At 37.2% G+C, this 25188-nt stretch overlaps 10 non-coding genes across 10 annotated transcripts; 2 read left to right on the top strand and 8 right to left on the bottom strand.

Moving 5' to 3' along the window:
• Positions 1-1301: 1301 nt before the first annotated feature.
• On the bottom strand, positions 1302-1383 carry TRNAS-UGA (transfer RNA serine (anticodon UGA)). The gene has a single exon. It is a non-coding gene; the product is annotated as a tRNA-Ser (tRNA).
• Positions 1384-13831: 12448 nt separating this feature from the next.
• On the top strand, positions 13832-13913 carry TRNAS-UGA (transfer RNA serine (anticodon UGA)). The gene has a single exon. It is a non-coding gene; the product is annotated as a tRNA-Ser (tRNA).
• A 1137-nt stretch (positions 13914-15050) lies between these two features.
• TRNAS-UGA (transfer RNA serine (anticodon UGA)) lies at positions 15051-15164 on the top strand. The gene has a single exon. It is a non-coding gene; the product is annotated as a tRNA-Ser (tRNA).
• A 3051-nt stretch (positions 15165-18215) lies between these two features.
• Positions 18216-18297, bottom strand: TRNAS-UGA (transfer RNA serine (anticodon UGA)). Its single transcript has one exon. It is a non-coding gene; the product is annotated as a tRNA-Ser (tRNA).
• A 91-nt stretch (positions 18298-18388) lies between these two features.
• On the bottom strand, positions 18389-18470 carry TRNAS-UGA (transfer RNA serine (anticodon UGA)). Its single transcript has one exon. It is a non-coding gene; the product is annotated as a tRNA-Ser (tRNA).
• A 91-nt stretch (positions 18471-18561) lies between these two features.
• TRNAS-UGA (transfer RNA serine (anticodon UGA)) lies at positions 18562-18643 on the bottom strand. Its single transcript has one exon. It is a non-coding gene; the product is annotated as a tRNA-Ser (tRNA).
• A 91-nt stretch (positions 18644-18734) lies between these two features.
• Positions 18735-18816, bottom strand: TRNAS-UGA (transfer RNA serine (anticodon UGA)). Its single transcript has one exon. It is a non-coding gene; the product is annotated as a tRNA-Ser (tRNA).
• A 91-nt stretch (positions 18817-18907) lies between these two features.
• Positions 18908-18989, bottom strand: TRNAS-UGA (transfer RNA serine (anticodon UGA)). The gene has a single exon. It is a non-coding gene; the product is annotated as a tRNA-Ser (tRNA).
• Positions 18990-19080: 91 nt separating this feature from the next.
• On the bottom strand, positions 19081-19162 carry TRNAS-UGA (transfer RNA serine (anticodon UGA)). The gene has a single exon. It is a non-coding gene; the product is annotated as a tRNA-Ser (tRNA).
• A 91-nt stretch (positions 19163-19253) lies between these two features.
• On the bottom strand, positions 19254-19335 carry TRNAS-UGA (transfer RNA serine (anticodon UGA)). The gene has a single exon. It is a non-coding gene; the product is annotated as a tRNA-Ser (tRNA).
• Positions 19336-25188: the final 5853 nt, after the last annotated feature.

A 25188-nucleotide genomic window follows, 5' to 3' on the forward strand; every position in this document is an offset into this window, starting at 1 on the left:
AAACAGTTTGGAGCTCTTAAAAGTAGCTCTAAGTATCAGTATTACAACACCCTCCCCCCGCAGAAGTCCGTCCTGGATCCGCCCCTGAATAATGTCTTGTAAAATATTTTACAATATCTGCATTTCTTTCTCTTTGGAATCAAATGTTAACAGAACTTTCCACGTAATTCTTGTGTTTTCATTATTCCGTCAACTACTATCTGTTCCAAATGACAGGTTAAAGGAGCAGTAGAAAACTGATTCTGAAATAGCCTAACATGTTCGATACTGTAGAGAAGCGACGACAAAAAATTATGATAAAAAATGTCCACACGCTTACAGAACGGCACTATGCTTTCGAAAACTTGAAATTTCCCTGATTAGTTGCAGAAATTCTGAGAATTCCGTAACTTTTCTAGAAATTTCAAATCCCTGACTTTTCCAGGATATCCTGCTCATTCGCCACATGTATTGCAAGTAATACAAAGCTGCTTCTAAGAAAAAGGAACCAAAAGCTTGCTGTTGCTTTTATCTTTAATGTCGATTCTTCTTTTTCTCGTTTGTTTTCGTTTCATCCTTCCTTAATTTGTTTCATTTTTGGTTTCGAAGGGGGCGGGAGTCCTCCCCCCTTGGTTACCTGCCTGGTATGCCTGGTGTGGTATATTTAACCATCTTTTTCAATTTTTCCCCCCAAAATTCCTTCCGTGTGTCACTATTAATTACTTCCATAGTCTTTCCGTTGGTCTAGAGGCTAGCAAACAGAGACGTACGCAGGGGGTGGGTCTTGAGGGTACGACCCCCCCGAAATCCGGGCTTTTTTGTAAAGTTAGTCTAATTTTAGGGGCAATTTTACAATTTGTAATATAATTTAGCCTGAAATTGTGTTTGAACCACCCCGAAAAGCTTTGGACCCCTCCCGAAATAAATTCCTGCGTAGGTCCCTGCTAGCAAGTACGACTTTGGCGCACGTGGTCTCGTGTTTGATGTCCAGTGGGAGAGCAAACGTGGAATTTTAACTGGCCTTGATATTTCTGAGTTCATATCCCTGTCGAGTTAAGTAGCAAATGGTGAAATAAGGAACTTTAAGTAAATTAAGTAATAGGAAATTTTCGATTAATCAGTTAATTTAAAAGTAAAAGAAGTTAGTGCGCGTGGTCACGGGTTCGATTTCACTGGGAGAGTGTAAAAGATAATTTTACAATCACGCACTTTCATTAACTATCCGTCTTACAAATAAGAAAGAAGTAAAATAACAAACTAGTAAGGTTATCTTAAGGGAATAACTTATCTTTTATTTGACATAAGAGATAAAATTTAATTTTCGCTGCGGACAGGATTCGAACCTGTGCGGGCAGAACCCATTGGATTTCAAGTCCAACTCCTTAACCACTCGGACACCACAGCTGTTAATGTTGTTGTTTGCTATTCGATGATACTAACACAGTGCAATGTATATCCTATGTGTGAATATAGGAAATTACAATGTCACACAAAATTATACTATTGCCCGTTCATAAATATAACTCCATGAATGCTGAATGCGGGTGAAGGAAATTGCTCTTGAGAAATGTTTGAAGATGTGCATCTGTTGCATAAACATAGAAAATAATGTGCAGTTTATATAGCAGAGAAAAAAGATAATTTAAAATACTCCATCCAAGTTGAAAACAGGGGTGGCTCTGTAATATAGTCATAAAGTCACGCATCTTCCTAAGAGCAGTGACGACGCAAGCTTTAATTTCTTCGAGGGAGGCAGAAACATTTTTAGGGTAGAGGCTATTGTTTTGAACATTTCTCCTCTCTTCTAGCATCGTCACTGGGCAAGAGTGAAAGTGAATGTTTAAAAACGTATTGTTAGAAATAAATAATGATTAAAATTAAAACTAACGAAAATAGCTTTAAAATATTAGCGTATAACGAAGGAAAAAGGATTGTCCATGCCAATCAATAAATTTCATTGTGCTATACAAGAATGAAATTAATGAATATAAATCCTCATGCGTAGTTAACGAGAAAATTGAAAAAAAAATGATCTTTTGTTGTTAATAACTGATGCCGTGCGATAGCTACGCCGTCTATAGTGAAGTGTATACTTTGTCAAAAATTCCATTGTGGAATTAGCAAGACGACAGGAAATGAGATAGGCTATATCTCAAAATTATAATCAACTCTTAAAACTTTAATAATTTTGGCTTTACTTTGATATTGTCCAAAAACAAAACATATATCAATGATTGATCGCATTGTGGTCAACACAGTGACATACTTGAATATGAATTATCATGCGTAGTTTTCGAGAAAATCGTGTAACATTTTTTATGACGTTAAAGAATATGACGTTCGTTGCTAACTTAATACAGTTGCTAGTTCTTATTCTGCTGAAATATTTATTTATTTATTTATGTACTCTACAGAGTGGTAAGAAAATATACCGACGTACTGGAGTAGGTGATAGTAGTCATGAAATTAAGAAATAATAATAATAATAATGAAAAAGTCGTTGGACACATTGTTTGGACATAAATCCTTGCTACATGGTGTACAAACTGATAGCGTGTTCTGGACCGGAGTACGCGAAGACCAACTGATCGATCCCCTAATTCTTTGAGGACATTGCCACAGGTGAAACATGGCTTCATATATGCTGCGAATTTATTCATGTATTTTCACGATGGTGTTCCATTATACAAGAGACGCATCAAGCTTTTCTCTCCTTTTTTTTTTTCAATAGGACAGACGACCTTACTATGAATGTATTATGCAACATTTTGTAAATCATGCGTTTTCTAACAAATTGTTCGGTCGACAATATCCAGTTGAATATTCTTTTAAGTCACCGGATCTCAACCTTTATGCACCTCTCTGTGGGACAACTTATAATCTGTTTTATACGTACCAAAACACCAAGAACCTTGAGTTCTTTGTGAAAAAGTAATAATTGTGAAATTTAAAATTTCCCAAAAAAACGTTCTAATGCATTTAACAACCAATCAGTACCAGGATTGATTGATTTTTAACGTCCTTTTCAGCAGCGAGGCTATATGAGACAGTGCGTACTGATTAACATGGAATCCGAAACACTTGAGCTCCCACCAGGAATCGAACCCGGGTCTCCCATGCCAAAGGTGCGTATGCTAACCGCTTAGCCACGAAGAAACTCAGAAGCATGATTGAGAAATCTTTACAGGTTGAAAGAGGACAGTTTGAGTATCCCATGAGCTCCCTCGTGGCTAATGGGTTAGCACTAGCATACGCGCCTTTGTCGAAAGAAACCTGGGTTCGATTCCCAGCGGGAGCTCATGAAGTTCGGATCCCACGTTAAGTTGTATATATCCAAGTCTCATATAACCCCGCTGCTGAAAGTGATGCTAAGGTGAAAATGAAATCGAATCAAATTGAATACTCCATCCAAGTTGAAAACAGGAATGGCTCTGTAATACAGTCACAAAATCACGTGCTTTCCCAATTAATACGAAAAATAATAATTAATAAAAACATTATGACAATTTATTTCTGAATAGGAATAAGGAGATAGTGTAGGAAAATTTTAGTTATTTTAATATGGAGTCTGCAAAGCTGATTGAAGTTCATAAGAGATTTGGCAACATAGCTTAAGGCACGATACTTGATGTTGCTCTTTATTCACGTATTCTGGTTTGGCTCTTTCTTACGTTAGTCTACCTCAGAGACCAGTCCTTTGAACACCTGCCTTTACGTACAATGTAATCACACTTTTAATAGGACTGAAACGACATGCTTTCCTACCTACCTCTTTGTGGTTAGCGGGAGAGGAGAGGAGAAGGAAGGGAGGTTGAGGCTTCTCACCTCCATACTTGTTTTGCGCGCTCTACACGATGGTGGAGGGAAAATGTTTATCGCGGAAAAATGCTCATATTGTTTCAAGGGTAGACGACTCCGCAGTATATTTTCCCAGCATACTTCACGAACTCATATACGAATTATTATGAAGGAAAGAAATTATATATTTTATTAATTTACTTCACAATTTCGGATTTAATAACACCTGATGTACTGTATGTTAACATAACTTTTTTTTTTTTTTTTCAAGATTTAGGAAACGAATGAATGTTCTTGAACTACATTTTAAATTGATTTACGACTGAAATTTCCGCATGGGATACCAGGATTCGGTTTGTGGTAGGTGCACGTGTGATTCAGATTCCACGTTAAACAGTTTGTCTAGTTATTGGTGCTAAAAATGGCCGAACGAAAACTCATTTGCTTTACAAACGATCGAAATCGAATGTGTGCTTGAACTTCAATGTATCGTGGAAACATTTCGTATCCCTACTTCACAAGTTCATAAATATTATAAATATACTAGAAATGAAGCTAGTTACCTTTTCATCATTACTCAGTTCTTTGTATCCGTTTCAAAGAGCATCTCTACCCAACGCATTGTTGACTCCCTACTTTCTTGACCGGTGAGTACCAGGGTAGATATGGGTATGTAGGCTCTGTAGGTCATGAATATGTTGCTCTCAATGTTACAAAGTGAGGTGTGTTCGAACAGGAATCGAGAAACCGATCGATTGTCACGACAGTGTTTTGGTAACTTTCCGGGTCACTGTACCTCACTGGAGAGGCTTCCGGTGGAGACTTTTGCGTCTATCCTCATCCCCTTACCCTGCTGCAGAATTCTATGCCGCACACTACCACAGCCATAACACTGCCCATGAAACCATAGACATCCAGAAGGATCCTCAAAAGACGTAAGAGAACCGGGGCCAGAAGCACGTATTGTTTACTTGTGGGAGCGCGTATCTCCTGTGACCGACAAATTGACTGCAGTGCAATCTTCAGTTGTATGCTACATGTTGCCAAACAACCAATCCGTGTAGAATATACAGAGATGAGCAAACTAGTGATGCATTTTAGGAGGAAGAGTAGGAAGAGGGGCACCAATTACTTACATCATAGGAGCTTAAAGAACACAAAACACTGTTGTTGTAAGGCTAGGTAGATTTTATTGCAATTGCTTTTATCTCATATTTTAGAAATGTATTATCCAGTTTTCTCACCTTTAAATGTTTTGCGGATCCCCGAATATGCCCCTAAGCTATAGCTTGTTTAGCTTTTACGTAAATTCGGCACTGTTGTAGATCCACGTCTTACAGTATATATATATAGCCCCGGTGAAGAAAAGGGACCCTAAACTTCAATAAACATACGAACAAAATTTAGGTATGTATAGTTAAATCAGTTTCCAGACTATAATAACTTTGAACTCATCTGTTCGAATCATAGTAACTACAAAACAGAATCTATTTCAAATAAAACAATTATCTTGAGATTTCATTGATGTTCTATACGGATATTATACATTCATTAAGGTATTTCTGTTGATTTTAAATTATACAAACAATATAAAATGTATCTTTTTCCCAATGGCAGATTGTTCTAGTTGTTAATAAACTCCTTCATTAAACTACTTCTCTTCCTATTTGCTTTCGGTAATGCAAACACTAATATTCTCGCGATTTGTTCTGGTATTTCAAGTTAAAATCAATAATCCTTTCTGTGTTAATAGAAATTGTTTAAATACCTTCAAAAGAAGTTAAAATATTGTCGCAATTATGTGTGTACGTATATTTTAATAAGAGTGGTTGCTAATTCACAGAATCAATCAAACTTTAATATTTTTAGTTTTAGCTACCATAGTTGCCAGAGCGTCTACAGGTAAATATTTGCTTCCCAAAATGTAATGTTGAACTAAAGAGAAGAAGAAGACGACGACAACGCAAATAATTTTGACATTAAGATTGTCACATAGACAAAACAAGATGAACAAATGAAATAGGATTGTTTTATATCATTTGTGTGTGTTATTAACTTATCCAGGAACATGATTTTATTTAAAAAGATTTCTTTTTCTTTTGTACACGTTTCCCAACAGAATTCTTAGCTTCCTTCTTATGTCTTTTCCTGTAGTCTGCTGTTTGAGTCATAATGGCTGTTTTGGCAGATTTATTCCCAATAGAGACCGGGTAAGACTCAAATAATATACTCTTTCCTAATTAATATTCATCTTCCTCTGCGGGGTAATTATCCTACACTCTTTTCGTATGCAGATTAAGTCCATAAATTTGCACATGTTATAGAAAGTTCTCGCTGCCTTAGCTCGTTGAGGTCGAGACTACATGGATTCCCGGAGGGTTCGAGATTAAGATACTGTCTTCTCTCCTCTTTTGTGTCTTCCCCAAAACAACTTCGACACCGAAATAACGTTTTCTGTTAATTAATTAAAAACCTTAATCTAACTGAAAAACGCTTTAAGCGACGTCAACGTGAGTCAACGCGTAGAGAAAAAGATACCCATAACAAAGACACAAGAAGTGAAATGAGTTGTTCCTGTCTTGTGTAAAGGTTGTTGTATAAGCGAATAAGAATCCTTTGAATACATTGTTTATCCCCGCCCTCTTTTCATAGCTCATAAAAGTGTTTTTTTTGGGGTTTGCTTTCAGGAAGAGCTCAAACACAAGAACGTCGATAATCCCGAAGTAGATGTAAGTAGATTTGGAATCATGACATGACAACATGCAAGATAAGAGAACGAAAGAGAAAGGAAGAAAGAAAATGTTAACTGTTATTAGCCTAATTCAAATTTGTATCAAGTTTTAAGAGGTAAAAGGGAATAATTGCGGTACTATAGAGAAACTGGAGCAGTGGCGGCAATATATATTTTATCACCCTGGGGCAGCCAGGACGGTTTGATGCCTCCCCTTCCACACAAGAAAAAAAGGATATTTTTTCATTCAAAAAAATCAAAAAGCGATCAAACAATTAAAAACATCCTTCTCACTTTACTCTAGCATGGAATTAACGATGGCGTGATTTTTTTTTGTTTGTTTGTTTATTGGTTTAAAATAATATGTTTTATGTTCTTTTATCGTATAGTTACAGATGGTGATCAGAAAAATGGAAACACCTGAGCGAAATTGCAACTTACCAGATTAATATGGTGTCGGGCCACCTTTCGCCTTCAGAACAGCTTTGATGCGACGTGGGATGAAGGCATAGAGGTCGTGAATGGTAGCAAGTGGAATTTTACACCATTCCTCGTGCAGGGCATCGGCCAGTTCTGTGAGAGAGGATGGAGATGGAAATCGTCGCCGGAGTCGTGTTTCCAAGACGGACCACAGATATTCAATTATGTTGAGATCTTGGGATTGGGCGGGCCAGGGGAGGTGTTGAACTTCATCCCGATGTTCCTCAAACCACGCTGCAACAACGCCAGCTGTGTGAATGGGTGCATTATCATCCTGAAAGATAGCGTCATTGTCCGGGAACAACATCCGGACCATAGGATGCAAGTGGTCTCCTAAAATTGCGACATAATCGTTGGCAGTGATTCGTCCGCTAAGTGTGGCCACAGGATCCAGTGAAAACCGCGGCCCACAGCATCACCAAGCCGCCGCCATGTTTCACAGTAGGGTGGAGACACTGCAGATCATAAGCTCCTTTGGGCGTTCTCCACACATAAACACGGCCCGTGGTTGGGAATAGGGTGAAGGATGACTCATCCGACCATATCACACGTTTCTAGTCCTCAACGGCCCAAGTTGCATGGTCGCGGCACCATTTGCGGCGTGCGAAAGCGTTATGGTCCCTGGTGAGCGGTTTGGCCCGTTCAACACGACCCCGTAAGTTCATGTCAAGTAATTCGCGGCGGACTGTGATTGTCAAAACAGGGTGGGGGAGGTGCTGATTGAGTTCCTCCGTCACTTGCTCCGCAGTGGCACGACGGTTCTGCGTGACAATGCGCTTTAATACCCGGCGTGACATGTCACTCATGATTTTCTTCCGCCCACTGTTCCGCTTCCCCCCTTTCCCGTGTGTTGTGTAGGCCGTCATCACCTTCGACACTGTCCCACGCGACACACCTAACACAGTAGCCACTGCCGTCACACTCACTCCACATAACCGCGCACCAACAATTTGCCCTCTTTGAAAATCTGAGAGGTCTCCCATTTTACACTACCTCCGTCTGCTGCAGTCACTGGACACTGCTGTTCCATTGCGCCTGACGTAGTATGGAGACCGACCTATCACACCACCACCAGCGGTCCGGCGCTGCGGGCGCCACTACACCACTGCCGACCCATACATCTGACGTGTTGCCAACTACAGGTGTTTCTATTTTTCTGATCACCATCTGTGCTAAGGATAATCAGAAATTAGATTATAAAACCTGCAGTGAGACGTGTGTATATTATTGGATGTAACCAATACAATCAGCAGATAGTACATACTGTTACATGATGAAAATCTCTCATCATGTAATAATACATTAGGTATTTTTTCGATATATTCCCTATATCGGTTCAGGCACTTGTCGCATCATGGGATGAGTTTGAAGATTCCCCCCTGGTACAAATCTTGTCCGAGCGTGTTCAGTGACGTTGTCACGAAGTGTTTCACCTCCTCGTCTGAAGCGAAGCGACGGCCTTCTCGGTGCTGCTTTAAGTGCGGGAACAGGTAAAAGTCGCTTGGAGCGGGATCTGGGCTGTAGGAAGAGTGATCGGTGATGTCCCAGCAGTGTTCAAATTCATTGATGCCGTGCTGGATAAGTCACTGTGCTCCTTGTCGTTGACGTTTCCTCTATCAGCCGCAAACTTTCGACACCATTTTGCGTTACGCTGACGAGACATTACAGTCTCTCCGTAAACTTATACCAGCTGCCCGTGAATTTCAGCCGTAGTTTCACGTTTCGCGTACAGAAATCGAATAACTGAGCAAATTTCTTCGCGAGACCAGTTTTCCAAGTGAGTCGCTATTTGTATTTGTCTACAACTAGCACGGTAACTTTGCACAGTTGTAAACTCCATATATTAAAATTACAGCACATTCCTCATTCCTCACAGACGAAACTACAGAAATATCGATCTAGTAATCTTAGTTTCTGATCCTCCGTCGTACATAAAAAGCAATAATAATAAAAAAAACATTATAATCACAAAAAAGTACAAAAGATAAACATATAGTAGCAGACTAGCTGTACTATCTATATGTACTAAAAATGTAAGTCATAAATGTGTCTGAAACGTTATTATTTCATTGTCCATTGTATCTAAGTTCTTCCAATCTTATTATAAATAATAATAATATTTTCGTTTGCCATTTCCAACACGTTCCATATATCCGCTCAACCAAAATTTTTAAATAGGAACTATTCTTTTTATATTTGTATGTATATTTTTGTTAAAATATCAATATAACAAATACATAATCCGAATTGTAGTAGAAACCGCTATAAAGAAATTAAAGAAACACAAATCTCCGGGTGTAGATGAAATTCCGGCTGAGTTAATTTTAGCTGGAGGCGAAAAATTGTGGAACAAGATACACAAACTTATTCTTCTTATCTGGAACAAGAAAGAATTTGCCACAAGAGTGGAAAGAATCAATCATTGTTCCAATTCACAAGAAAGATGACAAAACTGACTGTAATAATTATCGAGGCATTTCTCTTCTGTCAACATCCTATAAAATCCTTTCAAATATTCTATTAACAAGATTGACCCCATACGCAGATGAAATTATTGGAGATTATCAGTGCGGATTTAGACGAAATCGATCAACTATCGACCAAATATTTACCATTCGCCAAATACTCGAAAAAAAGTGGGAATACAGTATCCGGTACATCAACTATTTATTGATTGTAGAAAGGCGTACGACTCGGTTTAGAGAGAAACATTATACAACGTCCTTACAGAACTTGGAATACCGAGAAAGCTAATTAGATTAATTAAGATATGTTTAAATGACTCCAAAAAAAAAAAAAAAAAAAGTCAGGGAAGGAAATTTTTTGTCCACGAGCTTTCATGTCGAAAATGCCATGAAAGAAGGAGATGTGTTGTCGCCATTATTATTTAACTTTGTACTCGAATACGCTATAAGGAAAATCAAAGATAGCAACCAGGGCCTAGAATTGAACGGTATTCATCAGGTTATGGCATATGCTGATGATGTAAATTTAATAGGGGATGATAGGAGAACAATAGAAAGAAATGCAGAGATCTTATTAAACGCTTGCAGGGACATGGGTTTAGAAGTAAATGCAGAGAAAACTAAATACATGGAAGTGCGTCGGGACCGTAATACGGCAAATTTTGGATGCGTTAAAATATTAAATAATACTTTTGATAAAGTGGATAGTTTCAAATACCTAGGATCAATATTAACAGACGAAAATCATATTCACGAAGAAATTAAATGTCGACTAAAAGCAGGGACTTCGTGTTACTATTCGGTTCAAAATCTCTTGTCGTCGCGAATTCTGTCGAGGAATTTGAAGCTTAAAATATATAAAACGATAATCATGCCTGTTGTTCTGTATGGTTGCGAAACATGGTCGATTACTCTGAGGGAAGAACATAGACTGAAAGTATTTGAGAACAAGATCCTGAGACGAATATTCGGACCCAAGAGGAACGGGAATGGGGAAACTTCATAACGAGGAAGTACATAATTTATATGATTTACACAACATTGTTAGGGTCGTTAAGTCTAGGAGGCTTAGGTGGGTAGGTCATGTAGCTAGAATGTAATAAAGTAGAAACGCTTTCAAAGTCTTGACTGGAAGACCAATCGGAAAATGACCATTAGGAAGACCTAGGCGCAGATGGGAGGACAATATTAAGATGGATCTCGCAGAAATAGGAATACAATTAGAAACTGGATCCAATTGGCTAAGGATAGAAGTCAGTGGAGAGCTTTTGTGAACGCGGCATTGAACCTCCGGGTTCCATAGGCCATAGAACTAGTTAGTTAATCCGTAGTCTTTCACCCAAAGAAGGGGAGCTACTATGTATTGTGATGAAGACAAATCTTACTTACAAGTAAGGTTTCCCAGGTGATACACGCCGATTTTAATCAAACTTCACAGATTTGTAGAACAGCAAAAAATAAGCGACACGTATTTTTTTATAGCGGCCCATATGCATATTTAGGCGGTATAATAGGGCTGTTAAATTGAAACAACAAAGCATACTTTAGGTAATAGCACGAAAACAAGAAGAGATAGCCAAACGTTGTAAAGGAGCAAGTTGTCATGACACGATAAGCATTTCAATATCACATAACGCTTCCACGGGGATAACACACAACATCCGCAAATGGACCAATCAGGGATGAAAAGCAATCACAGAGCTTTATCTATTACGCGGAATCCAAATAACGTAGGTAAGAATAAAGAATGATAAAAATAAGTGATACGGGTTTTTTCGTTTTTGCAAGATGAGACAAATAACGTAAATAGATGCATCGTTATCTCAATGTCGAAAGATTGGAGAACTGGGAATATGAAGATGTGAACGCCTGTATGAGAGGCAACCCGTCAATCAGTGTTGTAGAACTGGTTGCAGGTGACAGGTAGAATCCTGCTCGAGAGATAAATACCAAACCTGGTCTTGTTGTTCAATGGTTTATATGTTATATCTATTAGTAGTTAGTGATTGCGAACAGTTCAATGCTCATGATCAGTAATTTAAAAGCCAGCCAGCAATAAACGAAATAACGCCCTTCCTGTAAGAATCGGCCGTATAGGATAGTAATACAAACATTGATATTGTTTTGCAACAAGCCCCGTTGTAGGGATAAATTGGCCCTTTGCGGGATATTAAACAACATGAATTGCATCACTGGTTATGCCCAGTTCTTTGTCAATGACACTAGACCTGTTTTCTAGATGTTTGTGTTCGGAATGCTACGTTTAGTTCTATCTATTAATACAACAGAGGAATGGTTTCCAATATTGACATGTGGCAAATTCAAACGCATTTGAATGGCCAAGAACGGTATTTATGTACTGTTTTCGTAAATGTATATCGAACTGTTTTGTTAGTTAGTTGTAGGACTTTTCATTTTCATTTGACGTGCCATACTTTATAATATTTATATTTGTATATTTCGAAACAAATACATGTAGCCCCGAATCATTTAATATCGTTTTAATACTGCTTATGTCAAGAAAGTTCTATTAGGCTCATGTCCGATTTCAATAAGAATCATTTGTATGACGAATATTTACTACAATTGCTTATATTCGTTCCATACAATATTCGACATTACGCTACATTCTGTTAAATAGCAGCCGGCTATGGTTCAACATACAGCATATTACCGAAAATAGTGCTTGTGTAACACATTCATGTGTTTTGGTTTAAATGCATGTTCATATGCATGTGACTATGAATTGTCTATTTTTGTCAACCTGTTCAATTGTGTTCAACATGTTGTTTAGTATCCCACAAAGGGCCAATTTATCCCTACAACGGGGCTTGTTGCAAAACAATATCAATGTTTGTATTACTATCCTATACGGCCGATTCTTACAGGAAGGGCGTTATTTCGTTTATTGCTGGCTGGCTTTTAAATTACTGATCATGAGCATTGAACTGTTCGCAATCACTAACTACTAATAGATATAACATATAAACCATTGAACAACAAGACCAGGTTTGGTATTTATCTCTCGAGCAGGATTCTACCTGTCACCTGCAACCAGTTCTACAACACTGATTGACGGGTTGCCTCTCATACAGGCGTTCACATCTTCATATTCCCAGTTCTCCAATCTTTCGACATTGAGATAACGATGCATCTATTTACGTTATTTGTCTCATCTTGCAAAAACGAAAAAACCCGTATCACTTATTTTTATCATTCTTTATTCTTACCTACGTTATTTGGATTCCGCGTAATAGATAAAGCTCTGTGATTGCTTTTCATCCCTGATTGGTCCATTTGCGGATGTTGTGTGTTATCCCCGTGGAAGCGTTATGTGTTATTGAAATGCTTATCGTGTCATGACAACTTGCTCCTTTACAACGTTTGGCTATCTCTTCTTGTTTTCGTGCTATTACCTAAAGTATGCTTTGTTGTTTCAATTTGACAGCCCTATTATACCGCCTAAATATGCATATGGGCCGCTATAAAAAAATACGTGTCGCTTATTTTTTGCTGTTCTACAAATCTGTGAAGTTTGATTAAAATCGGCGTGTATCACCTGGGAAACCTTACTTGTTAGTTTCTGTTAAGGCATCTGGAGTTGCGATTTTCATATTGCCCTGGTGCTGACACTTTCTTTTCTCCCCTCCTTTCCTTCCGGACACTAATCCTTCTAAAGGATCTCTCAACAGGGTCCAAACCAATTTCTTTTCCTTTTTTCTATCAACGTCAGTATGCTTATTTGCATTGGAATAGGACGTTATATTGAGGTCTCAAATCTTCAGTAATAATAATAATAATAATAATAATAATAATAATAATAATAATAATAATAATAATAATAATAATAATAATAATAATAATAATAATAATAATAATATAGAAGATAAATTCCGTATGAGGACAGATTGTATTAAAATCTGTAAAATCGCTCCTGGCGTGAGGCAAAAGATACAAAATAGTTGGGATCGAAGAGAAGTGTCCGCACCATCAGGACATACCTTCTACCTACGTCCGTATAACTAGCTAAATGTTAAACGAAAAGTTTCCAGGCAAATTCATGTAGAAAGTGAAGCTACTGAACTCACAAGAGCCCTAAGAAAATGTGTATTTAAGTAATGGATATGCTGGCTAAGCTAAAGAAGACGTTGATGATGAGAATGAAAAAAAATATCGGAATAAAGAAAGAGGGAAGAAGCGAAACCCTGGGAAAATCTACACACATGGCGCTTGTCCAGCACAATGGTACCGAATTGTACATGACGTCATACCAATTAATATGAAGTTACAGAAATTTAAGCTGATGTCTATCGGGACATGTTCGCATTGTAATAGAAACGATACTTTACAACATAAGCTTTAGAATGTAAGTGTGCTAGCTGTGGTGTCCGAGTGGTTAAGGAGTTGGACTTGAAATCCAATGGGTTCTACCCGCACAGGTTCGAATCCTGTCCGCAGCGAGACATTTTTTTAAAAAAAAATAATTAAATAATGAGTTGTGAAATAGCAAATTATACCCATATAGGGGAAACTGTGGTATCCGCGAACACCGAAGTTTACGCCGAAGGTAGCTAGAAAACAGACAGTCAGTCAGTTGAATGGATTGCCAGGAAGAAGACGTTTTGTTGTTTTTGTCGATTCACTTATAAAGTTGATTCAACAATGTGGGCAAAGTAAGTTGGCTCTTATCTTATCTATATTGTTACAGATGAGGCTATATATTCCCCTATATTTGAGCATTAGTTCTTTGTAATCTTACTAGCTTATATGCACTCAACAATTAGTTTCAACTTTAACAATAAAATTGTGTCTCATGGAGAAGTGACAGACAGAATGTTCGCCATTATCCTGGAGTGTTCGGGATCGCATCATGGTGTGAAATAAATTATCAAAAAAATTTAATAGTTTTTTTTATTGAAAAGTAAGTAATAACTTAATGAAATTGTTTTTTGGAAATAGATCGTATCTTGGTAATAAGCGCTATTAGCTTTATCAATTAGAATAGTTCGCTATATTTATTATTTGCTATATTTATTAGTTATGTCTGTAACTATAAATCTGATTAAAGGTTTAAATATTAAATTAGCGTATAGTTTTAATGTATTTTAATGCATTTTGCTTGTTTTGTAAAGGAAAGTTTAAAGTAAACAGCATGTTCGAGATTACTCCGCCCACAGGGGCAATCCCGAACATAGGTACATTTTTAAAACATCTCACTGATTTGTTGAAAAATGTTAATTTTGACTTACCTCTGCACTTCAGTAAACAGGAAAAACTCAAAGCTTTCCATGCATTAAAAAATCTTAATTTTATCTTCAAAAACGAAAAAGAGTTATTTATAATCAAAGCTTAAGTGTTCGTGAATACCCCGGTCTCCCCTATATATAACGATAAACAGAAAGATTTTAATTTCAATTTTTCCGAGTGGTTAGTAAAAAAAAAGTAAAAAATTGGTTAAGGAGTTGAATTTGAAATTCAAATGGTTCTAGTCATATAGGTGGAATCTTATCTGCAGCGAAATACTTTAAAAAAGAAAAAAATAGTTGAACAACGATTTTTGAAACGGAGACTGAAATCTATTTAAGCATAGACAGACAGCTGTGGTGTCCGAGTGGGAAAATGAAATTAAAAAAAAAAAAAAAAGTGGTTAAGGAGTTGGACTTGAAATCCAATGAGTTCTACCCGCACAGGTTCGAATCCTGTCCGCAGCCGAACATTTTTTAAAATAATTAAATAATGAGTTGTGAAATAGCAAATTATACCCATATAATATAATAAAATTCCAGTTCATTTAGTCTGATGTGACTAATTGTACCGTGTGTGTGTGGGAGGGGGATGAAAGTGTTTAAGTGTGTGTGACTGTGCAGAAGCTTTCTTCGTAACAGTGACCAATTTAATTTTTAGAGCGCATTATTTAGTAGTATAATTAAGGATTCCTGCCCTCCCCCGACGAAAGCGTCAAAAGCACTACCACCCCTCTTCCCATGTATATCAAGACAGGTAAAATTTATACAGGATAGAAAAATGTTTGACTTTGATGTTCTTCTATGATATTACAAGAAATGCTTATTATTATTATTATTATTATTATTATTATTATTATTATTATTATTATTATTATTATTATTATTATTATTATTATTATTATTATTACAATTTGATGATTCCACCAGAGAACCCCGAGGAAAACCACACACACGCTGTTTGTCCACCACAAGGTTCACTTGGTCAATCGAACCCAGGTCGCGCGAAGTGACCTTTGTGGTGGACAAACACCGTGTGCGTGAGTTTTCTCGGGGTTTTCCCGTTTTCTCTCACTTTCTTTACTCCACTATTTCATTCATTTCTCATCATCTCCTTATTATTTCACCGTCTTCTTTAGCCTAGCCGGAATAAAGGGGACGTAAAACTCCAAGATTTCATTTCCAATTTGATTTTCTTCTCATGGTTATCAAGCAAGAAAGTAAAATTTAATAAAATTTAATTAAAGAGTAAATTCATTAGAGATGCAAGAAAGAAAGATGGAAGGATTTTTTTTTTTTTTTTTTTTTTTGGTAGCTGAAAAGTTTGGGATTCTAATAATATTTAAATTTTAGTGAAGAGACAACAACACATTCCACCCTGATTTTCCCATTATAAACGAAAAAAAAAATTAATTACTGCATTATGAATAGAAAATCCTAAAAACATTAAAGTGTCAAAGAAAATTGGCCATTTCCCAATGCCGTAAACGTCACCAATCTAATGGCCCACTTGCCGATAAATGTCGATCGCTGATATAGCAACGCGTCGAACGATTGCCGCTAGTGTGACACTGACGGTAGAGTTTCGTGAAGTCGAAATAGACATCTAGAGTCGGGGTATTGAAGGTACCATCGAGTAGCAGCGAGTACTTCGTTTTGGTCCGCGTCAGCATTGCCAACCTGATAAGAAATGTTATCATACATAGCACTAAAAATTATCGTTTTTGTCGTAAAATTATCGTATATGATGTTTCTAGTCTAAATATCAAGCTTTATTATTATTATTATTATTATTATTATTATTATTATTATTATTATTATTATTATTATTATTATTAAGAGGAAACTAAAACGAACATTTACAACTGAAACTATATTTAACAATCTGCATAGGAAACAACATTCAAGCTTAATTCTTTACCAGTCTATCGAAAAAAAAAATATCTGATTTTTCTTCAACACTGTATAAGTTTACTTGTGAAAATTTATCTACATTAAGTAGCTAGTAATTGCCCATTCTTGATTGGTTTCCTGTCTGCGTGGGAGTGGTCCCCGATTTGATTACAAGTGGGATCACGTGACTGCAGTACAAATACTAGTAGTGTTTTGGATCAATTTTACGTTATGTTTTATCTCATACAGTGCAGGTGTTCAAAATGTATGTTACACTACAATGATCCGATTAACCAATTATCTCCTGATAATAAACATGTGTAAGCACGTGAATTGGTTTTATGATTTTAGACTACGATAAACATAAAATCTACCTAACAGTGTAAAATAAAAATATTTAAAATTACTACCCTATTAACTTTAATTTGCCTGAAATATTTCCTTCTCTAGATGGTTGTTTTTGTAATATTTTGAGTAATTTTGTCACATATGTTGCCAAATTCATATACTTTTTCACGTAATAAATGAAATTTCTTTCGAATTTCAAATAGCTTCAGAATTATCTGTACTTCTTACCAAAAATTGTTAAATTATCGTATACTTTCCTATTATCGTACATCGTACAGGCGTCAAATTTATCGTATGATTAGATTATAATCGTACATGTAGGAAACGCTGGTCCGCGCTCCTTCGATTCGTCGCGGAGAATCGCAAAGGGACTAACACAAACTATCGCCAGTCATGTGCATGTGGTTATTATTATACATTATTTTTTCCTGACGAATTGTTTCTAAAGTGAGTTCAAGAGTAACCCGTGTTTCTACATCATTAAGTGGGGGCCGCGGTGGCTCAGTGGTAGAGCGTTCACCTCTGGTGCTTGGGGTCCCGCTTTAGATCCCAGCCCCGCCAAGTGAACCTTGTGGTGGGCAAACACCGTGTGCGTGGGTTTCCTCGGGGTTCTCCCGTTTTCTCCCACTTCCTTCATTCCACTACTTCATTCACTACTCATCACCGTCTCCTTTAGCCTAACCGGCATAATCTAGGACGTAAAACTTCACTATTTCGTTTCATTTTCGATGCTCTTCTCTCCACTAGTCATGCCCTCTCCGTTAATCTAGTGGCTAGCGTGTGCGTCTTTAGTGTATATAGTCCCGAGTTCAATTCCTGGTAGGAGAGCTTTTGGTGTTTTTACTGTCCTCCATGTTTCTGTGTTCATGCACATGTCCTTAATATAAAGGTTAAGGGGGGGAAAAGTAAAACTAGTGGTAATTAGGGAATTTACGTTACCGAGAAACATTCGGTAAATCAGTTAACTTTTTTTTAAAAAAAAAAAAGTCTAGCGGCTAGCGACTGTGGCTGTAATGCACGCGGTTCTGGGTTCGATTCCCGCTGGAATAGAGTAAACATTTATTTTCACAATCATTCACTTCCATTAATTCTCTCTCTCCTTTAGCCGAAAGGGCATAACGTGGGACATTAAACAAAAAAATCACTGGATTTCAAGTCCAACTCCTTAACCACTCGGACACCACAGCTTGTTGACCATCCTCTCTCCTTGATATTATTAATAGGCCTATCATGTAGCGTGAAGCCTATTATGTGATATATAGATATAAAAATGTATATCGCTGCGGACAGGATTCGAACCTGTGCGGGTAGAACCCATTGGATTTCAAGTCCAACTCCTTAACCACTCGGACACCACAGCTTGTTGACTATCCTCTCTCCTTGATATTATTAATAGGCCTATCATGTAGCGTGAAGCCTATTATGTGATATATAGATATAAAAATGTATATCGCTGCGGACAGGATTCGAACCTGTGCGGGTAGAACCCATTGGATTTCAAGTCCAACTCCTTAACCACTCGGACACCACAGCTTGTTGACTATCCTCTCTCCTTGATATTATTAATATGCCTATCATGTAGCGTGAAGCCTATTATGTGATATATAGATATAAAAAGGTATATCGCTGCGGACAGGATTCGAACCTGTGCGGGTAGAACCCATTGGATTTCAAGTCCAACTCCTTAACCACTCGGACACCACAGCTTGTTGACTATCCTCTCTCCTTGATATTATTAATAGGCCTATCATGTAGCGTGAAGCCTATTATGTGATATATAGATATAAAAATGTATATCGCTGCGGACAGGATTCTAACCTGTGCGGGTAGAACCCATTGGATTTCAAGTCCAACTCCTTAACCACTCGGACACCACAGCTTGTTAACTATCCTCTCTCCTTGATATTATTAATAGGCCTATCATGTAGCGTGAAGCCTATTATGTGATATATAGATATAAAAATGTATATCGCTGCGGACAGGATTCGAACCTGTGCGGGTAGAACCCATTGGATTTCAAGTCCAACTCCTTAACCCTTCGGACACCACAGCTTGTTGACTATCCTCTCTCCTTGATATTATGAATAGGCCTATCATGTAGCGTGAACCCTATTATGTGATATATAGATATAAAAATGTATATCGCTGCGGACAGGATTCGAACCTGTGCGGGTAGAACCCATTGGATTTCAAGTCCAACTCCTTAACCACTCGGACACCACAGCTTGTTGAATATCCTCTTTCCTTGATATTATTAATAGGCCTATCATGTAGCGTGAAGCCTATTATGTGATATATAGATATAAAAATGTATATCGCTGCGGACAGGATTCGAACCTGTGCGGGTAGAGCCCATTGGATTTCAAGTCCAACTCCTTAACAACTCAGACACCACAGCTATCTATATATACTTAAAAGGATTTTAGTCTCCGTTTCAAAAATCGTTGTTCAACTATTTAAAAAAAAAGTATTTCGCTGCAGATAAGATTCCATCTGTATGAGTAGAACCATTTGAATTTCAAATTCAACTCCTTAACGTTGTAATTATCACTTTGTTGTTGTTAATTATTGAAGAGGGTCTGTTCAATGGTACACGACCATAATGTACCTGTGAACAAAATGGATATGCTCTTGTTATATTCTATAAAAGCTACTCTAATTATGTAACACGTTTAAAAATCATCCTATCTGGTAGCAAAGAAATAACACTTCAAATATACGACAAAAATTGGGGAAAAAGTGCTGAATATTAGCAGCAAAATTTCGAAGACTCTAAAAGTGTTCACAGGTACAACGCCTTCCCCTACCTATTGCGGAGATCCAATAGGTAGATATGCAGTTCTTACGAGGGTCACTACGAAAGTTTTGAGATGTGAAATAACTTACATACTTAAAATCAATTTATCACGTACATTTTGTCAAAGTATTCACTATTACACTGTACACACTTTTGCATCCTCGGAAACCATATTTGGAAGCAGTGTTGCCACTCTTTTTCTTCAAGTGTTGAAAGTTTATTTTCGTAAGCCACTACAGCTTTTTCAGGGCTGCAAAATCTCTTCCCACGCATGCGATCTTTGATCCCGGGGAATAGAAAAAATCACACGGGGCCAGGTCAGGGCTATACGGCGGATGAGTCATAAGTTTGACCTCCGTAGATTCTAAAAACTGAATTGTGATGTTGGCCGTGTGTGTGGACGCGTTGTCATGATGAAGCAGGATCCCACTTAATCCAGTTCTTGGACGCCATTCCCGAAGCTTCTGGAACACTTTTGTTAGGCAAACATTGGCGTACCACTGAGCAGTAACAGTCCTTCGTTCTTGAAGTGGAACAGTTGCAACATGGCCAGATTTGGAGAAGAAAGTTGCGACCATCTTCTTCCCCACACTTCGCCGTCGCTTCACTTTCGTGGGTGGATTTTCGTCTGGAAAGATCCAAACTGTAGACTCGCGTTTATTTTCAGAGTCAAATTGATAGATCCAAGTCTCATCACGAGTAACAATGTCAGAGACACATTGAGAATTTCCTCCATCAAATATTGCAAGCATTTCTTCACACCATTCCACACGCATGCGCTTCTGCTGTTCAGTCAAAGTGTGAGGCACCCAACGAGATGAAATCTTCCTGAGCCGAAGATGATCATGAAGAATTTTTGTTACTGCTGGTGATCCAATGTTCACTGTAGATTCAATGTCCTTAAAAGTTGTTCGAGGATTTTCTCGAATCATTTGTTCCACAGCGGCAATGTTTTCATCTGACACAGCTGTTGCCGGACGTCCAGTTCTCTTTTCATCTTTAAGCAATGTCCGGCATCTTCTGAATTCACCAAACCACCGAAAAATTGTAGCACGGGAAGGAGCAAGGTCCCCAAATGCCCCCTGCAAACGGTCAAGACTTTGTGTCTCGTTCAAACCACTTTTGAAATCGTAAAGGATCATTACCCGAAAATATTCCCTTTCGAGCTCCATTCTAGACAGCCGAATACTTCTCACATCGACAAACAAGTGAAGGCGATACGGCCACGCCGATAAGCGAGGCGAGTTGAAACTAGCTTCGCTTCTTCGCTCTGGATGCCACTACCGAACGCAATTGTTGGAATTCAAGTACTGTGCCACAACAATGCGTATCTCAAAACTTTTGTAGTGACCCTGGTATTAATTTCATATCGTACCTCTTTCATTTAAGTTAATTTTTAAACAACTCTGCACCAGTTGAAGATGTTTTGTAGACCTATCTTTTGTTGTTCTTAACAGTATGTATAAAAATAAAAAAATATGCCTACCAGAAAAAAATCAAAATAAAATTTAAAAATTTTCCGGTATTAGATTCTAATTATATTTATCTTTTCATTATCTTCGCGACTCCCATGAAACCCTCTCGCAACCCCCTAGGGGGTCGCGACTTCGAAGTTGAAAAACACTGCTTTAGAGAACAAATGGAGAAAGACGTTAACAGGAGAAGAATTTCTTTTAATTGATTATGCGTTGATTCTCATCGATTACTGGTAAGTGATTCTCTATTATTATTATTATTATTATTATTATTATTATTATTATTATTATTATTATTATTATTATTATTATTATTATTATTATTATTATTATTATTATTAGAATAGCTTTCCTAGCAGTACTTAATTTTATCAGAGTTAACTTTTCAGACGTTAATTATTATTAATATAAACTAATTTGAAAATACTATCAACAAAAGTTTAGTTTGAAAGCCGGAAATGTGGTAATAAAATAACCTGTTTTAAATTAAATATTTTAATTTTACTGTATGCGGTGATGTATTTGACCAAGAAAGCAATATTAACTTGAATAAAATGCGAAACAAGGTTGAAACTTCGAGCGTATAAGCTTGAAACAAGTTTAAAATTCAAAGTAAATCCAGCTTAAATTGAGCTAGAAATCATATGCACTATTTACCACACGTCAAGCTTGCAGTGTGTTTGAAAATTCAAGGTTAGATATGTATTCTGTTTAAAATTTAATCAATTATAAATATAGTGAGAAATAAATACTAATTTTATGTTCTGTGGGTCTCTTGGACTTTACAGAAGCTTGCAATCGCGAACACAATTTGGATGGATGCGTCATTCTAAGCAGTTTCTCGTATATTTCGGGGACATTACATCGGGCTTATTTGGGACAGAACTTTCCGTTCATGTTTTATTTACTACCTAGGAAGAAAGAGAATGACTGTTGTTGGATGGTACTTCTGTTTAAAGAGACGGCTACAGCAAATGATTTCACTCAGCTTAAAATTTTTCAGATGAAATTTCCTGGCTTTTCCAGAATTATTTAACGCGTAAATTGAATTTCCTGACTTTTCCAGGTTTTCCAGTTCTGCAGGAGCCCTGAATAAGGATTTCAAAATTGCTGAAGCTACTAGAGACAGTGTTTCTTCCAGACCTGTTTTATGGGGGGCACTGCCCCTCCGGAGCTCTGAGAGTGCCCCCCGGAGGAGACCAAAATAATACCTCTTTGTCCCCCGGAATACTAAGTGTGCCCCCCAGAACATCGTTTCTGAAAGAAACACTGACTAGAGACTAAAGATGACCATTTTGTAATTTAGGCTCCTCAATAGGGCTCACGTTCAGTAATTTCAATGAATCTCACCAGGGCTGGATTAACCCATTTCGAGGCCCAGGACTAGTAAAAAATATGGCCGCTACTGACTTCACCTAATATCCCTAACAGCACAAAATGTGCTAGGCATTTACCATTTAGGTGTCCCAGCTACTTTTTAGGTACCGGAACACTTGGCATATATAGTATTTACATGCTAACTATGTACTTCAGTTACCTAAAGTTTTAGGTACTTGTTACACCTAACTGTGCGACTATGTACCACAAATGTAGCATTTATGTACCTGGCTCAGTTTAACACTGTGAGAGTCATTTGTTTTTTTATGTCGTCACTTGAGTCACTGTGACTCATTATCCTCAATGGAGGTAGCAATCGCTCATGCTCGCACTCGCCTGAACCCGGGTACTGACTGATAATCCATTTACAAATTCATCCTCACATTTGGTTACGTTCATTTGCTTAACTTGATTGAGTCCAAGAACTGGAGTCGCGACATTTATGCAATGTATGGAAAAGGTTTATGTCATCTTTCATATTGACTTACTTTAGACAATCAAGTACAAACGTCGCTAGTATACTTCAATTATAGAAGAATTATATTTACTAGTAATTAGTTCTCCTTTGATATTGATTTACTTTAGTGAATCAAGTACAAATGACGCTAGTATACTTCAATTACAGAAGAACTATATTAGGTCATCTTTTACATTGATTTATTTTAGTGAATCAAGTACAAATGTCGCTAGTATACTTCAATTATAGAAGAATTATATTTACTAGTAATTATGTCACATTTGACGTTGATTTACTTTAGTGAATCAAGTACAAATGTCAGTATTATAATTTCAATTATTAAAAAACTATTCACCAGCATTTAGACCATCTTTTACATTAATTTACTTTAGTGAATCAAGTACAAACGTCACTGCTATACTTCAATTATAGAAGAATTATATTTACTAGGAATTATGTCACATTTGACGTTGATTTACTTTAGTGAATCAAGTACAAATGTCAGTATTATAATTTCAATTATTAAAAAAATATTCACCAGCATTTAGACCATCTTTTACATTAATTTACTTTAGTGAATCAAGTACAAACGTCACTGCTATACTTCAATTATAGAAGATTATATTTACTAGGAATTAGGTCACATTTGACATTGATTTACTTTAGTGAATCAAGTACAAACGTCACTGCTATACTTTAATTATAGAAGAATTATATTTACTAGGAATTAGGTCACATTTGACGTTGATTTACTTTAGTGAATCAAGTACAAATGTCAGTATTATAATTTCAATTATTAAAAAAAAATATTCACCAGCATTTAGACCATCTTTTACATTAATTTACTTTAGTGAATCAAGTACAAACGTTGCTGCTATACTTCAATTATAGAAGAATTATATTTACTAGGAATTAGGTCATCTTTGACATTGATTTACATTAGTACAATAATCAAGTACAAATGTCGGTAATGTAATTTCAATTGAAAAAGAACATCATTCAAGATCGTGAGCGTTTTAAAAAGGGTTCCAATAATTTTACTTATTTAACCATTATTTCGCATTTATTAACTGAATTTTGAAACATGTGGAATGTATCTTATTAACCACAACTTCGCATATGGCCCCAAGGTTTCGAAAAGGATTATAATGGGAAAAATGGAAAATATCCACCATTACATATTACAGACACACACACACATACACTTTGAAAATATTTCAGATTTAAATCCAAGTGTTATTGCATCTTCTCCTGGTAACAGCGTCGTACCTTAGATTTTTTCGGGGGGGGGGGGGCGCGGTGGCTCAGTGGTAGAGCGTTCACCTCTGGTGCTTGGGGTCCCGGGTTCGATCCCAGCCCCCGCCAAGTGAACTTTGTGGTGGACAAACACCGTGCTCGTGGGTTTTCTCGGGGTTCTCCCGTTTCCTCCCACTTTCTTCATTCCACCATTTTCACTCATCTCTCATAATCACCGTCTCCTTTAGCCTAACCGGCATAACCGTGGGACGTAAAACTTAAAGATTTCATTTCATTTTTTTAGATTTTTTCGGGGGGGGAAGCATTAATATGCGTGTTTGGGCCCCTTTGTTGTTGTTTTTTATATTCTTGGGGCCCCCGGAGCCTGTGGGCCCTCCGCAAGGCAAGGTCTGCGGGGCCGTTAGTTACGCCCCTGGGTATGTTCTATACATGACAAATTAATTAAGGAGACAATATTGACAAATCTCAAAGCCATACGAATAAATATTATTTCTAGATCCTCTAATAGTAGACTTTTTTTTTTTTTTTTTACTGAAATGGGCTCATGACTTATTTTTGTTTTATTTACCTTTTAATGTAGTGAACCTGTTTGATGCTTCATTTATAATTTTATGTTCGTACCGTATATGGAGTAAGTAAATTTTGTCTTAAAGTGGGGCCCCCTCGAACGGCGGGGAGTTTCCCTGGAGGAGCAGTTTCCCACTGCCCTCCCACAAGTTACGGCCCTGCCTGGTAATCATTCCGTATTGTGTATTCAGATCGAATTTAATAACCCCATGGAAACGAAGTAAAAATATAATTAATAGCAAACTTTAGGTGCCAAATAAAATCGAACTCATACATGACATAATCAGTCAAATCGAATATAAGTATTACCCTAATCTATTT

The sequence above is a fragment of the Thermobia domestica genome, chromosome 18, assembly GCF_964235325.1.
Source record: "Thermobia domestica chromosome 18, izTheDome1.hap1.1, whole genome shotgun sequence".
Taxonomy (NCBI): Eukaryota; Metazoa; Arthropoda; class Insecta; order Zygentoma; family Lepismatidae; genus Thermobia; species Thermobia domestica.